At 45.4% G+C, this 17,090-nt stretch overlaps 1 pseudogene; it reads left to right on the plus strand.

Moving 5' to 3' along the window:
* The window catches only part of LOC136136930 (eukaryotic translation initiation factor 3 subunit D-like), a 160,886-nt pseudogene extending 144,893 nt beyond the window's left edge, over nt 1–15,993 (plus strand).
* The last annotated feature ends 1,097 nt before the right edge of the window (nt 15,994–17,090 follow it).

Raw genomic sequence — 17,090 nt, forward strand, 5'->3', positions numbered from 1 at the left:
ATAAACACCATATATGACAAACCCACAGCCAACATCGTTCTCAATGGTGACAAACTTAAACCATTTCCACTAAGATCAGGAACAAGACAAAGTTGCCCACTCTCCTCACCACTGTTATTCAACATAGTTTTGGATGTTTTAGCCATAGCAATCAGAGAATAAAAAGAAATAAAAGGAATCCAAATTGGAAAAGAAGAAGTAAAGCTGTCACTGTTTGCAGATGACATGGTACTATACATAGAGAATCCTAAAGATGCTACCAGAAAACTACTAGAGCTAATCAATGAATTTGGTAAAGTAGCAGGATACAAAATTAATGAACAGAAATTGCTTGCATTCCTATATACTAATGATGAAATCTGAAAAAGAACTTAAGGAAACGCTTCCATTTACCATTGCAACAAAAAGAATAAAATACCTAGGAATAAACCTACCTAAGGAGACAAAAGACCTATATGTAGAAAACTATAAGACACTGATGAAAGAAATTAAAGACGATACAAACAGATGGAGAGATATACCATGTTCTTGGGTTGGAAAAATCAACATTGTGAAAATGACTCTATTACCCAAAGCAATCTACAGATTCAATGCAATCCCTATCAAACTACGAATGGCATTTTTCACAGAACTAGAACAAAAAAATTCACAATTTGTATGGAAACACAAAAGACCCCGAATAGCCAAAGCAATCTTGAGAAAGAACAATGGAGCTGGAGGAATCAGGCTCCCTGACTTCAGACTATACTACAAAGCTACAGTCATCAAGACAGTATGGTTCTGGCACAAAAACAGAAATAGAGATCAATGGAACAGGATAGAAAGTGCAGAGATAAACCCATGCACATATGGTCACCTTATCTTTTATAAAGGAGGCAAGAATATGCAGTGGAGAAAAGACAGCTTCTTCAATAAGTGGTGCTGGGAAAACTGGGCAGCTACATGTAAAAGAATGAAATTAGAGCACTCCCTAACACCATACACAAAAATAAACTCAAAATGGATTAAAGACCTAAATGTAAGGCCAGACACTATAAAACTCTTAGAGGAGAACAGAAGCAGAACACTCTATGACGTAAATCACAGCAAGATCATTTTTGACCCACCTCCTAGAGAAAGGGAAATAAAAACAAAATTAAACAAACGGGACCTAATGAAACTTCAAAGCTCTTGCACAGCAAAGGAAACCATAAACAAGATGAAAAGACAACCCTCAGAATGGGAGAAAATATTTGCAAATGAAGCAACTGACAAAGGATTAATCTCCAAAATATACAAGCAGCTCATGTAGCTCAATATCAAAAAAACAAACAACCCAATCCAAAAATGGGCAGAAGACATAAATAGACATTTCTCCAAAGAAGATATACAGATTGCCAACAAACACGAGAGGATGCTCAACATCACTAATCATTAGAGAAGTGCAAATCAAAACTATAGTGAGGTATCACCTCTCACCAGTCAGAATGGCCTCATCAAAATGTCTAAAAATAATAAATGCTGGAGAGGGTGTGGAGAAAAGGGAACCCTCTTGTACTGTTGGTGGGAATGTGAATTGATACAGCCACTATGGAGAACAGTATGGAGGTTCCTTAAAAAACTATAAATAGAACTACCGTACAACCCAGCAATCCCACTACTGGGCATATACCCTGAGAAAACCATAATTCAAAAAGAGTCATGTACCACAATGTTCATTGCAGCTCTATTTACAATAGCCAGGACATGGAAGCAACCTAAGTGTCCATCGACAGAGGAATGGATAAAGAAGATGTGGCACATATATATAATGGAATATCACTCAGCCATAAAAAGAAATGAAATTGAGTTATTTGTAGTGAGGTGGATGGACCTAGAGTCTGTCATACAGAGTGAAGTAAGTCAGAAAGAGAAAAACAAATACCGTATGCTAACACGTATATATGGAATCTAAAAAAACAAAACAAAACAAAAACTGTTTTTTTTTTTTTCTGAAGAACCTCGGGGCAGGACAGGCATAAAGACACAGATGTAGAGAATGGACTTGAGGACACGGGGAGGGGGAAGGGTAAGCTGGGACGAAGTGAGAGAGTGGTATGGACATGTATACACTACCAAATGTTAAATAGCTAGCTAGTGGGAAGCAGCTGCATAGGACGGAGCTCAGCTCGGTGCTTTGTGACCACCTAGAGGGGTGGGATAGGGAGGGTGGGAGGGAGATGCAAGAGTGAGGGGATATGGGGATATATGTATAGGTATATAGCTGATTCACTTCGTGAAACTAACACACCATTGTAAAGCAATTATACCCCAATAAATATGTTAAAGAAAGAAAAGCCTCTCTCGCTCATTGCCTGGCAGTTAAAGGCCAGGTGGGTTTCCAGGAAGATGCTCATTCCCTACAGAACACCATGATTATTGCTGAAATTTTGTCTACCAAAGAAAGGTGAAGCAAGCTGTTTTTCAGGCAGGGTGTATCATACATACCAGTCAAAGGAGAGGAATCTTGACTCGCCTGCTCTGTAGGCTGTATTTCCAAGCCCATCAGCAGCTAGACATCAATAAATTCAGCAAGGCTGCATTATGTATTATAATAGAAAGAGCCTGGATTTTGAGGTCAGAAAGGTAAAGGTTCAGATCTGCCTCACCATCTTTCAGTCTTGTTTAACACACGTTCACTGAGGCTGGCTAGTTCATGGTATGGCGGGCGGCTGAAGATGGGAGGAGGGTATACAGAGATTAACCGAAGCAGTCAATCTTTTCATGATGATCATGAAAGGAGAGGAAGATCGTTAAACCAATGCATGTGAAATGCCGTGCAAGTTCAGAGATGGAGGGATATACACAGGAGATTATGGAGTATGCCAGCTTAAGGTTCTCTATCCTAGGAGGTTTCCTGAAAGAGATAATACCTGGAAATAGTGTTAAGAGATGAAGAGGATTTGGGATTGGGGATGGACAATTTAAACAGTCAGAGGCTTTATCTTCTTGGAGACTCATTTCCCTGAATGTGAAATAGAGGTCACATCTATGTAACGGGGTCATTGCGGGCATTGACGTATTAGTGCTTTGGAGATTGTGTTTTGCTGAATATCAGCAGCTGGGAACATTCACTTAAAAAGACGTTGATAATTGAAGGAAAAAGTGATATTTTAGTGTTATTATAAACTAATATAATAGTTTAAAAGCTGTACGAGTGCAGCTTTTATAATTAGTGTGGTTAAATATTTTTTATATAATTATTATCCATTTGTATTTTTGCTTTGTGAACTTCCTGCTCTTGCCCTCGGCACCTAAAAGCTCAAGCTTTAGAAGTCATTGCCATGCCTAGGAGAGTGGTAGATAATATGAAATAAATGGGACAGAAGGAAGGAAGCATGAAGACTCATGCCTTTAGGTGGTGAGGAGGCTTATACACACGGGACCAAGTTACAGAACCGAATTTCTGTGAAATATCATGAGTTCCTAAATTGAAGAAGAATTTTGAGCTCATTTCCCCCTCACTACAAAGACAATCTTTTAACTCAAATTATCACACACTCGCACTTGAATGATCTGCGGGCTCTCCAAGTGCAAGTCCTGCTGTGGTCCTGGAGACACCAAGATGGACAAGACACTGCCTCTGCCTTGAGGATCATATTCTGATAGAGAAGACAAATATATGGGCAGATATTTTTAATATAGTGTCATATCTGCAAAGACGGGGCTGGGCCAGGGGCTGGAAGAAGAGTTCTTAGTGCGCACCATGGGGGTCCAGAGAGGTCTTTTTGGAGAAGGGTCAGCCTGGCCTTGCACCTCAGCCTTACAGAAGTTAGTACCAGAAATGTTTGGTTGCAAATGCTTTTCTCCAAGGTGGGATAGAATGCTGGTGAAATATTTTCCCCTGGAGGGTTGGACTCTGTTGTGAAAAAGGGGCTGGGGGCATTTCACAAGGATTATTCTTCTCTTCCACCTGCCAGGGCCACAAGGGAACCTCTCTCAGCTCTGCAGTGTGAGGACCCACTAGGATTGCTGGAGCTAAAACCTGCAAAGGTGTGGTGGCCTCCCTAAGACACAGGCTACTCCCCCTCAGCCTCCACTGATTTGTCAAAATTACCATGCAAGTGTTCCCACCAGTTTCCGGCTTCAGATGCTTCTGTTCTCAGATGAGACTCTGCATTCACCTATCTCTCCAGATTTTAGGGCTGTAGTTTCCCTGTAACCTCAGTTCTCTGATGGGTCTAACAGAAATCACTGATTCTCATGGTTCAGTTTTTTTCCTGTTGTAAAGATGGGAGTGACAACCTCTAAGTTCCCTTCAAGTTGAGCTGCAACCCAGTTGTGCTATATTTGCACAGTGGAACACGTGTCCGTAATGAAAAATAAGGAACTGCTAATTCACTCATCAACACAGGGTGAATCTTGAAAACTTTATGCTTATCAAAATAAGACAGACAGGAAAGAGGATGTGTTGTATGATTCCACTTGTATGAAGTTTACAAATAGGCAAAACTAGGAGGACAGAAATCAGAGGAGTGGCTGTCTCTGGGGGAGGGTCAGGAATTGAGTGGAGGAGAATATAAAAGAAGTTTCTGGTGTGACGGAAATATTTTGTATCTTGTTTGGGGTTGGGATATTGGTTATGCAAGTCCATATGTTGGTCAAAAATCATCTAACTGTACACTTAAGATATGTGCATTTCACTTTATGTCACTTACCTTAATTAAAAAAAAAAAACTTGAAAAACAGATGTCATTTGAAGTCATGGGAATATAGGAGGTCCGCTAACGAGGGAGGGTGATGAGAAGCGAGTGGGTCAGAGCCCAGGGGCACCCCAAGGCTGAGAGGTGAGGAAGAGCAGAAAGCCTCAGGAAGGGGCCCGAGGAGAAGCAGCCCAGTCGCCTCCTCCGTACCGTGATGCCAGGGCTTCTTCCAGATCCCTTATTCTCAGGGTCAGTGAAACAACTACAGTAAAACGCGGAGCGGATCCTGCTTTAACAGAGTCCTGTGTCCACATCAAATCCCACTGGTTTGTAGGTTCCCCAGGAAGTGGAAATCCGTGAATTGAGGACCGTGAGCCTCCTGGGTTGTTGTCTAAGCGAGTGTCTCCCTGTGTAGGTTACGTGGAGCCCTGGAGCACAGCTGCATTTTGCTGGGGTCACGTGGGGAGGAAGATGCCCGGGAAGCGAGAAAGAGCTCTAATCCACTGCCTGGAGGACTCGGGGGTGGAGGTGTATGAATGCGCCTGACTTACCACCAGCTCTGAGTTAGTAAGCAGACCCAGTTCAGCCCCTGCCCCGTGCAAGAGTCCGCTGCCTGATACACAGGAAGGGTGAGTAAGTGACTCTGTTGAATAAGAGAAAAGCAGAATGTGAATTCTATTCATAATCATTAATGGTGAGCCTCACGGAAATGTATGTTTTGTGTTCAGATATTAAGTAATGGTAATGATAAATCTAGATTATACAACTCATAAATTATAGGTAGTAGCTAGGTAGATGGATTGATAGGTAGGTAGATAGGTAGATAGAGATTGAGGGTGAGAGAGCACGCTGAAATATATTTTACTTTTGGAGTGCAATCAAATATAGTCAAAAAGGAGACCGTTACCATAGTGAATGGGTTGGAGAGAGGTTAAGACTTGAGTGAGGTGAGGTGCTGTCGGTTCATCCAGGTGAGGCACTTGAAATGGAAATGAAGATAATGGTGAAGTTTCAAAGAATGTTAAGGAGGTTGACTCATGAGAGCAAATTACAGGAGAATGTGACAAACGGCAGCTCTTTTGTAGAAAGCAGGCTGTGAGTCTAGTAGAAGGTACAGACTAAGGCAGAATCCTTACCTGTGAGCAGATAGAGGGTTAGCTGATCACAAACAGAATCTGTGTGTTAAGATTGGTCAGCAAGGATCCTTTGGCTGTCTGAGGTGAGATGCATGGACCAAAGATTCTGGGGAGAAAGAGGGGGAGTTTTGAGTGCTCACCCTGGACCACGTGGAGGGAACCTTTTCAGAGCATCATCTACTGCCTGATGAGAGCATTGATGAGGGTTATATTGCTTCCTCTGACTAGCTTCCAGGGGAAAAGAAGATGACAAAGTACAGTTTGGGGGAAGAAAAGTTTTATCTTGTAGAGGGGAAACAAACCCAGTCCTCAACAAGAGGAGCCAGACACGGGCAAGACACAGAAGTAACTTTTAGTGATGCTTGAAAAAACAAGAGAAAATCAAAGTGTAGAATAGTTACAAGCAAAGTAGGGAACAGAATCCACATATGGAGCGAAGTTGTATACATTTGTTGTATACATTTCAAGGGTACGAGTGAGTGGAGCCTGCAGACGAGCTGATACATGGAAGAAAGATGAAAGGAAGTACACCTGGACCTGAGCAGAAAGTCTGAGGTTTGGGGATGCCCAGGATAAGGCATTATCATGTAGTTCCCTCTCTACACGCTAAGGATGAACCTCAGCTGCTCTCTTTAAACAAGGATTGACTATGAATACAGTTCAATCTAGCCACTGTTTATCCATTGCCTACTAGATGCAATGCATTGTACTTAGGGCTATGGGAACTAAGGAGATGAATAGAGCATGGAGTCTGCTCTCTAAGAGCCCACAGCTGAGCTGGGGGACACATGTAAACAAGTGGCTCTAATGAGAACAGAAAATAAAATGACAGCTAAACAGAGCGCCCAGCAGCCCACTGTGAGCAATCCCTCAGGAGGAAATCTGTAATTCCAGCTGGGTGTGTTGGGGAAAATTCCCGGAAGGAGCTGTTGCTTGACCCATGTTAGGAAGGAGGGAATGGGGTGGAATGTGGGCAGAGGAAACACCGTGAACAGAGGCAGGAAGGCAGGAAACTATGGGGTGTGCTCAACACATCCGTCTGTTACTATGCTTTGTCCTCAAGGTCATCCCCAATGACAGTGTCAGGAGGAATCTTTCCTCCTCCGCCTGCAACAGCACTTCCTTCCATAAGGCATCTCTCCCCAATATTAACATGCTCTGTTGACTTGTCTTCTGCATCTCACTCAGAATTTTTGCTTCTGGGGGCAAGGACCAGGCTCCACTCACCCCTTTATTCTCTAACTGGCGTAGTTCCCGGCACAAGGCTGGTGCTCAAGGACTCTAAGGAAGACCATGAAAGAGTTGATCTTGCATTCAGTAAGCAATTATGAAACAGCAAAGGTTTTGCATATTTTTGAAAGACGTCTTGAACAATTTGGTACCGCTTCTATGAGAGAGGAAGTGGAAGAAGTATAGGATGAGTTGTCTAGAGGAGAGGGCAGTGATGGTGTCTCTGGGGTGAGGAGTGGTGAGACGGTGTGTCACTTATCGCTAGGGTTAATCATAGAGAACTCGTGAAGGTGAGCCAGCTTGAGAGCAGAATGGAATTTTGCTTGGATTTCTTGATCAGAGTAAGCCAAAATGAGTTTACCTTAATAACTGGTGATCTTTCTTTTCAGCACGATTGAGCACATCCTCATAGGTGATGAATCTGCATATGTAATATTTTCCCCGTCACTTATTGTCAGATGTGCTTCACTTTTGCAAGCAGCTCTTTTCTTTTCTGGGTTAGTTTCCACCTCGTGCAGTGGTGATACCCAAACACTCATTTCCAAGGAGAAGCATCCCACCGTATCTTCATCTCTGTCAGAACTCCCTTTACACTTTGTGTCTGTAACACATTCTCTGGAAATGGTCTGGAAGGGAAAGGAGAGATCACTGGGCTAAATGTTCATTTTTAAAAAATTGGAATATAGTTGATTTACAATGTTGTGTTAGTTTCAAGTGTACAGCAAAGTGATTCAGTGATTTCAAGTGTACAGCAATGTGATTTCAAAGTGATTTCAAGTGTACAGCAAAGTGATCTATATGTATAGATATATACATACATATATATCTATTTTTTTCAGATTCTTTTCCTTTGTAGGTTATTACAAAATATTGAGTATAGTTCCCTGTGCTATACAGTAGGTCCTTGCTGGTTATCTATTTTATATCTAATAGTGTGTATATGTTAATCCTAAACTCCTAATTTATCCTCCTCCTTCCTTTCCCTTTGGTAACTGTAGGTTTGTTTTCTATGTCTGTGGGTCTATTTCCATTTTATGTATAAGTTCATTTGTATCATTTGTTTAGATTCTACATATAAGCCATATTACATGGCACTTGTCTTTCCCTGACTTACTTCACTTAGTATGTAATCTCTAGGTCCATCCATGTTGCCGCAAATGGCATTATTTCATTCTTTTTTTATACAATGGAATATTACTCAGCCATAAATGTTCATTTCACAGTAGCAAAATGAGACTTTGACTTTTTAATTAACTTGCCTAAAATCCCACAGGCTGTTAACAGCAGAGCTGAGCATAAAGATGCAAGTGAACAGACCCAGTCATTCAAAACTCAGTCAACCCAGTGGGTCTTCACTAAATGATGATGGCAGTGGTGTTCGATTAGATCAAGGTATAATTTGGTGTCATCCACCGTCAGGACGAAGGCTCCGAGCCGATGATTTTTTTTATGTGATAGATTGTATATGTGTTTATCAGTCGCACAATGTGCAAGGAGAAGGAAGAGGGGAACGGACATTTTCAACCACCTGTTCTATTTCATACATTATGTCAGGAAAGTTACAGGCATCGTTTTATTCTTGCAGCCACCCCGTGAATTAGACATTATTCCCGTTTCCAAATGAAGCGAATACTTAGAAACAGTAATCAGCTTCCCCTGGGTCATACTAGCAAGTAATGGGGGCAAACTCAGCTTTGTCAGATCCCCTAAACCTCTGCCTCTCAGATCACAGCTTCTTTGAGGTGTCATACAGGTGTTAAATAATAATCCCGCCTCACAAGAGTCCTAAAGAAGTCTTGAGAAAGGGGTCGCTGGCTCTGACAGGTTATGGGTGTGTGTTGAAGGTTGGTCCCGTCTTCCGCCATTCCCATACTCCCTTCTGGGATGCGAATCTTGCGTTGCTTCTGTCAGTGTGTATCAAACGTGGGCTTTCTCCTAACCGGGCTGATGCCCCAAGAATGTAAAATTCTTCTTCTCGGAATGATGTAGAAAGTTAAAACTGCACGTTTTGTGGCTGCGTCTTTTTGCCGTCTTTCAAAGGTTCTAGGTCTGTTTCTGTTTGTGACACTGCAGCTCTGCACGGACGCTGGGGAGGTTGTGTTTTTTCGTTTTTGCCGCGATGCCTTCAGCAGCTGCCTCTGTTGAAGCCACAATCTGCCTCCCCTCCGAGCTGACAAAGTGTGAAAACTTTTTCAATATCCCTGGCCTTTGAGGTAAAAGAATTTCTCTCAGTCAGGGCAACCCGTTACTGTCCCAGTACCCAACCGCTGTTCCCCATGAAGGCCATTCTGGGTCACTTTCTCCCTGGCACATCCCAAGTGCCACATTTGGGTTTTGAAGTATATATATGGGTTTTCAAAGAACCTCAGACATAAATATTTCTGCCAGAAAATAGGAATGATTTCATGAGTGTGAAATTAGTTTATAAATGAAGCGGGTGGTATCAAGTTGATATTGCTCTGGAGGACAGGGAGTCTGGTCATTTACACTTCCCTGCAAATGTTGTTGTATTACAATGCACTGCTGGGCTACATTACTTTTCTTTGAGCCTTTTAATGTATTTTTGGGAGAGGGCTGGTCAGTGAAATGACGGATGGTGAGTTCTTGCAGAAAGGCAGGCTTGCCCCGGGAAAGAGGTGCTCGCCACTTCTGAATTCAGACCGTAAATGGCAGCGGGCATTTGACTGCTAAGGCTTCTGGTCACATCTGGCAGCGTGATGCATGAGACCCCAAACTGCAATAAAAGGAAAGTAGATTGCAGCTTGCCTGGTCACCTGAGGTTGATAGTGGAGCTTGGCAAGGGGGTGGGGCGCGAGCAGCCAGGGGTCTGGGAATGGTGCCAGGAACAGAAGCAGCGGTCACCTGCTGAAACAAGGAGGGATGGGACCCGTTTGCTTTTCTTCTACAAAAATAGAAATTGACCTGAGAACTGCATTCCAGTGCACCAGAGTCAAATCAGGAGGCATCACAGCAAACACCTCAATTTGCTTGTTTGCCAGTAGGGTTTCACTGAGTATTCACATCTTCAAGAGGTGACTTGGGGATGACGGGGGTAAAGAGAACACCAACAGAAGGGGCTTCAAGTCCAACCATCTGTGGACTGAGCAAGGGACTCGTATCTGTTTTCTACATTGTGGCTCCAAGGAAGGTTTTGCTTCATCTGAAAAATGGTTGCTGCTTCTGAAGACAGTTTGAAAACTACCGATTTTGTCCAGAATACCTAGAGTAGCTTTGAAACCCTACAGACACTTCCTGAACCTACAAAAAGCATTAGATAACTAATGAGGACCGACCGTATAGCACAGGGAACTCTACTCAGTGCTCTGTGATGACCTAAATGGGAAGGAAATCCAAAAAAGATGGGATATATGTATACGTATAGCTGATTCACTTTGCTGTACCATCGAAGCTAACACAACACTGTAAAGCAGCTATACTCCAATAAAAATTAAAACAAACAAACAAACAAAAAGTTAAGCATGAAAAGATTAAAACTGGGATTCAAAATAAAATAACATTTTTGAGTTTAAAAAAAAAGACATCCAGTAGAAGGGGTGCTAGAGTGATAGGGTCTGTCTTAGGTCAGTTTCTTCCAAGAAACACACTTCAAGCCAAGGATCTGAGTGCAAGGGATTTTCGAAGGAGAGCCTACAAGTAAAAGCATTGGTGGAGGGTGGAGGGTGCAAGATAGGGAAGGGGTAGGAGGGAAGCAAGGCTGAAATTTCAGGAGGAGTCCCGGCCTCGGCCTGATCCCACAGGGAGATCTGGAGCAGAAAAGGAGCCTGCGTGACCTCCCGTCTGAGAATGAGGAGGGTTGTCGTGTGGCCGTGGGAAGGCTCCTTGGCCGCTCAGGACAGGTTCCCTCTCCTGCAGAGCAGGGGGACTGGCCGGCATGACCTTTGAGGCCCCTGGGAGCCCTCACTTCCTTTGACCTTGGGGCAGCAGGGTGCCATTCACCTCTTCTTCAGACTCCAGCTTTACATCCATCACTTACTGTACAGAACTCATCTCAGACTTTGCAGTGTATAAGGTGCAGTTCTGGGCACTGTGGAAATAAGAAAGGTGATGGGGGTAGAACAACCATTTACACTGAGATTTCACATCTGTTTGTTCATTTAATCCTCAAAACAGCTTGCAAGGTAGGCAGCTCCCCTCATGCTTCCCGTTTGGCTGGTGGCACCAGCTTGGGGCAAAAACACATTGATGTTTCTTAAGTTTTTTGAGTCATTGCTCTAGGATTTAACTACCAGATTTGAAGAATTGGTGTCTTCCTCTCAAGTCTCCCTGTGCCCTAATTTGCTAAAATTTCTAAAATTCACAAAGCACATTTCACTTTGTCTTCACCACATCTCTGTTGATGAGGTGCCCAAGGAATAGGGCCTTTAATTTTTTTTCTTTCATTGGAATGTGGACATTTTGGGGTCACTGATAACATTTGCTTCCTGCAGTTGGGAGCATTAATTATCTGTCGGATAATTACTACTGAAGCTCTTTGGTTTCATATCAGGAAAACCCACCACCTATTGTTCTGCTGAACGGAGCACTTGGCCTTTTTTTTTTTTTTTTTTTTTTTTTTTTGCGGTACGCGGGCCTCTCACTCTTGTGGCCTCTACTGTCGCGGAGCACAGGCTCCGGACACGCAGGCTCAGCGGCCATGGCTCACGGGCTCAGCCGCTTCGCGGCATGTGGGATCTTCCCGGACCAGGGCACGAACCCGTGTCCCCTGCATTAGCAGGCGGACTCTCAACCACTGTGCCACCAGGGAAGCCCCACTTGGCCTTTTGATGTAAGTTGAGCGTGTCTTTCTCCTGACCCAGCCCTTGAAGAATTACTCCTCCTAAATGTGGATTTGTGCTGGACTCTTGGTGTTCTCAACCTGCTCTGTTTAAGTTGAGAAACAAATGCCAACAACGACTGCCCTGTCTGTCCTGGGCAATCAGATTCCATCCCGTAGGTGGATGGAAGAACAGGGCGTGTCCTGAAGAAATGGGTGCTCCCTGCTTTCTCACATTCTGGGTCAGAGAAGAAGCCAGCCTGAGCCAGATGTGGGCAGGGAGCTGGAAGGGACCTTCTTTCTGTGCACCAAGGAACGGCTGTCGGTCCCTGAAGGAGGGATTGGCAGCGGGGTCTCATCAATGAGGATTGGATGCCTCCTTCACCAGGAAGGCTGCCAGATGTGAAATGAAATCCCAAGTTTGAGTTAACAGTTGTGAGACCCAGGAGCAACCTCGGGAGAAACATACGCCACTCGTTGCTTTATTGTTTGCTATTCCTCTAGCATGGAGTAAGGTTTGCCAAACCCCAGGCAATGTTAGAAACCGGCGGGGTAGCGGATGCGGAGAAGTGAACAGAGAAGATTGTACCCAAGCTTAGAACAAACCAGGATACTTTCTGTAAAAGAAATTGTGGAGCAATGACAACTTGGACCGTGAATGGCTGGAGAAAGAAGAAATACCTGCAACCAGAGCGGGTTAGTAGAACCATTAAGCAGCGCTTGGAGAGCCATAGTCATTTCGGAGAGGGGGCAACCCCAGGAGAAAGACCGGATGCTCTGTCGATTCACAGTCACGGGGGTGGCAGTTTCTCTAACTTGAATATTAAAGGAAATGCGTCTTTGATGTCTTTCCCAGGATAGTGAAGTGGAACAGAGCAATAATATTTTTGAGTTAGGAGTAACAGTGACACTTATTACATGCCATATGTTTTGTTTTACATTTATTAGCTCATTTAATCATCATAATAATCCTATGGGGAAACTGAGGCACAGAGAAGTTAAATGACCTGCTGAGACCTGCAAGTGATCAAGGTGGGCATCAGTTCCATATACAGCTATTTTCTCCTTCTGTATAATAGTTGAGGATTCTGAGTCCTATAACCCATTTGATAAATTACCAGAGGTGAGCTGGGATTCGAGGGCTGATTGTGTCTTCAGATCTGTGCTCTTTTCTCTCCTTCTGCGTCGTGAAAGGAATGAATGGAATCAGGTCCTTCTATCCTGTCCTGTGTCCACTTTGTTGTTGGGGACTTTTCTGTCTTGTCTACACGTCCTAGTCCCTATGGCTTCTAAATCCATAGGATTTAAACCACACACATACATACACACATGTTTCCGCATGCACGCAAACTCACACACATACATAGATATGCACATATGCACTCACATATGTACCCACCCATGCATAGACACACGCACATACACATAGATGCATATATTCAAATACACGTACACACATGTGCTTATGTGCCCACACACGCATACACAGAGAGAGACAGATACACATACACACACCCACACATGCATCTACACACAGAAACACACATCTCCTTTCATTGCTGAAATAGCACCACTCAGGCAGTGACAGGGAAGGTAGGCTGATTCACACTGTGGCTGACTTTGTTGGTTTTAGAGGATTTTGAAAAGTTTGAAAGGATATTGTTGGTGGCAAATAGACATTTTAAAAATGTCAGGTCACCCTCAGAATGGACGCTCCTCCTGTAATAGACTTACGTTGGCCGCTTAACTGCCACACCACCTCCTACAGACGGGCCCCCGCTCCTGGTGTAGACATTTCAGATGGCTGAGAAGGGCGGCTCTCTCCTACAGAGACAGTGCTCCAGAGACAGCGCTCATGGAGATTACATGGAATTAGGTGATGGGCAGAGGGAGAGGCTTCGTTACACAGAGATCAGACAATCTACTGAATAAACTGTGGGGCTGGCGTGTCCTGGGGAAGGGAGCAGATGTGGATTTGGACTTCTGTGCTGGCTGTGCAGCCTTCGCATCTTTGACCTTGAGTGTCCTTGCCTAAGACGCATGGGGTCAGACTCCTAATTTCTGCGGATGGTGTGAGGGTTGGTGGTGCTCATTGTTGGGTCTAACCTAGTGCAGAGGGCATAGTCGGAGCTCAAAAAATAGCAGCTATAGTTACCACGATTTCTGCTTTTAAAAATTGAATAAAATGATCAACTTGCTCTTGACAGTATTCGCCAAGTATCTTAGGACTGAAGGATTCCTGTGATCTCCTAAAAGCCGTCCTGGTTCTTCCCAGGTTTCAATCCAACCAGCCTCCACTGAGTACTTATGACGTGAACAGACATAATGTGAGTCCCATCTCCTGGCAACATGGAGCAGTCGATGCCCGCATTATGCGCAAGGAACCTCCCATCTCTTGCTCCCGTGCTGCTGTGTGGTGGAACTTGGTCCTCTGGCCTCCCTTGTCTCTACCAGGCGCCAGATGGCTGAGCAGAGCCCTGGCAGGAACATCAGAACTTGGTTGGATTTCCACTTACCCCCTTGGTGGTGGAGGAGGAACATTGAGGACGTAAGATTAACAGCCAGTTTGAGTTTGGGGCGGAGGTTCTTGACCCCGGCTGCATATGAACATTGCTTGGGGAGTCCTTAAGACCCCAAACACCCCCAAAACAAAATCCCATTCCAACTTAATCCGAATTTCTGGAAATGGCATCAGAGTGGCAGGGAAGGTAAAGCTCCTGGTGCTTCCCATGCTCCCAGGCTCGAGAACCGTGGGTCTGGAACCTGCAGATTCCACACACCACCATCAAGGCTACGTTCCTCTATCCCACTGTTTCCCAACTTGCATGATCAGGAGAATCCCCTAAGGTGTTTGTTTGTTAAGGGACCCCCTAGGCCTCTTCCTGTAGATTATAGTTCTTTCCATCTGGGGTGGCCCCTGAAACTTAGAGATTTAAAAAATAATAATAAATGTATTTATTTTTTTATTTTTGGCTGCATTGGGTCTTCGTTGCTGCGTGCGGGCTTTCTCTAGTTGCGGCGAGCAGGGACCACTCTTCGTTTCGGTGCGTGGGCTTGTCATTGCGGTGGCTTCTCTTGTTGCGGAGCACGGGCTTCAGTAATTGTGGCTCGCAGGCTCTAGAGTGCAGGCTCAGTAGTTGTGGCACGCGGGTTTAGTTGCTCTGCAGCGTGTGGGATCTCCCCAGACCAGGGCTCGAACCCGTGTCCCCTGCATTGGCAGGCATATTCTTAACCACTGTGCCACCAGGGACGACCCCGTCATCTGGAAGCTGGTAAAGACTCAGGGGAACGTGTTTGCCACTGACGCCATTCTGGCCACACTGACAAGCTGCACCCACTCTGTGTATTCCTGGGACATGGCTGTCCAGAGAGTCGGGTCCAAGCTCTTCTTTGACAAGAGGGACAAAACTGTGACTTTGACCTCCTGACGGTGAGTGAGGCAGCCAACGAGTCCCCTCAAGATGAAGGCAACTCCTTCAACTCGCCCCGCAACCTGGCCACGGAAGCAAACCTACATCAACCACCACTTCTGGCCACAGTACTTGAGGATGGGGAAGGAAAGATACAACTTCCCCACCCCAAACCCGTTTGTGGAGGACGACATGGATAAGAATGGGGTCGCCTCTGTGGCACGCCGTTACCACAGGTGGAAGCTCAGAGTTGACACTGACCTCATCGTCCGCTGTGAGCACGACGGTGTCATGACCGGCGCCAGTGGGGTTGTGTCCTTCATCAACATCAAGACCCTCAACGAGTGGGACTCCAGGCACCCTAATGGCGTTGACTGGCGTCAGAAGCTGGATTCTCAGTGAGGGGCCGTCATTGCTACCGAGCTGAAGAACAACAGCTACAAGTTGGCCCGCTGGACCTGCTGTGCCTTGCTGGCCGGATCCGAGTACCTCAAGCTGGGTTACGCGTCCTGGTACCACGAGAAAGACTCCTCATGCCACGTCATCCTGGGCGCCCAGCAGTTCAAGCCCAGTGCGTTTGCCAGTCAGATCAACCCGAATGTGGAGAACGCCAGGCGCACCTGTGCTGTGTCATCGACACCTGCATGAAGCTGGAGGAGGGCAAACCCCTCAGCCTCAGCGACCCCAGCAAGCAGGTCGTCCGCGTCTCTAGCCTGCCCGATGGCACCTTCAGCTGGGGTGAGGACGACGAGGAGGAGGAAAAAGAAGAGGAAGAAACCTAAACCAGACAGTGAGGTGGAGCTGGGGTCTGGGATTCTGCCGAGCCGGGGAGGGCCTTGGATACCTGGTGGAATGTTTGTCTAATTGCCGCTCTCTGCAGCTTGTCAGTTGGAATAAAGGATAAGTCTATTTCGTCTCTTAAAAAAAAAAAAAAAAAAAGAGGGCTTCCCTGGTGGCGCAGTGGTTGAGAGTCTGCCTGCCAATGCAGGGGACGCAGGTTTGTGCCCCGGTCCGGGAAGATCCCACATGCCGCGGAGCGGCTGGGCCCGTGAGCCGTGGCCGCTGAGCCTGCGCGTCCGGAGCCTGTGCTCTGCAACGGGGGAGGCCACCACAGTGAGAGGCCCACGTACCGCAAAAAAAAAAAAAAAAAAAAAAAGAGAGAGAGAGAAAGTTTCAGTCCCTGAAACTTGGAGATTTTAACATTCTGAACTCAGGTAATTCTCACTGTGTCAAACTGGGAAACTCAGCCTTTTGCTGAAGGCTTTGGCTCCAATTTTTTTGTTTTTTTTTTTTTGTGTTTTATTGGCTTTGGCTCCATTTTAACAGCAAATACTCGTGGAGGTGTTGGTGAGTTGTCGTTACTGACAGTTTACATCGTGGCTTAAGTAATAGGATCACAGATGGTCTTTCTAGAAGGATCACCTAGTCCTGTACTCTGATTGGTATGTGAGGATACTGAGGCTTAGAGGGAGGTGATTTCTCCCAGGTCACACACCCCGTTGGCTCTGGAGGAAGCAGAGAAGCCAGACTTCTGTCTCCCCTCTGTTCTCCCTCCTCTGGGGCTGGACCCACTCTGCAAACTCGAAATCACCAGGCAGCCAGAGTGGTCAGCGTTTCCGAGCAGGTGGCCAAAATTGCTTTCCCTTTAGCAACAGATCCTTATGACAAGGTGGTCAGTGCTAAACGAGGTCCCCGGAGGAGCATAAAGCAGGGTTCCCCTCAGGGCCACTCCCGCTGGCCAAGGCTAATCCATTTTAGTGGACAGCTACCCTCTGCTCAGGCACCCAGAAACCTTCATCTTCATTATTAACTCATTCATCGCCATAAGCAGCAGCAGCGTTGCGAATCCCCAAGGAGAAAGCCGGCCGGTAACGCAAAG

Source organism: Phocoena phocoena, chromosome 17, assembly GCF_963924675.1.
Source record: "Phocoena phocoena chromosome 17, mPhoPho1.1, whole genome shotgun sequence".
NCBI classification, from domain to species: domain Eukaryota; kingdom Metazoa; phylum Chordata; class Mammalia; order Artiodactyla; family Phocoenidae; genus Phocoena; species Phocoena phocoena.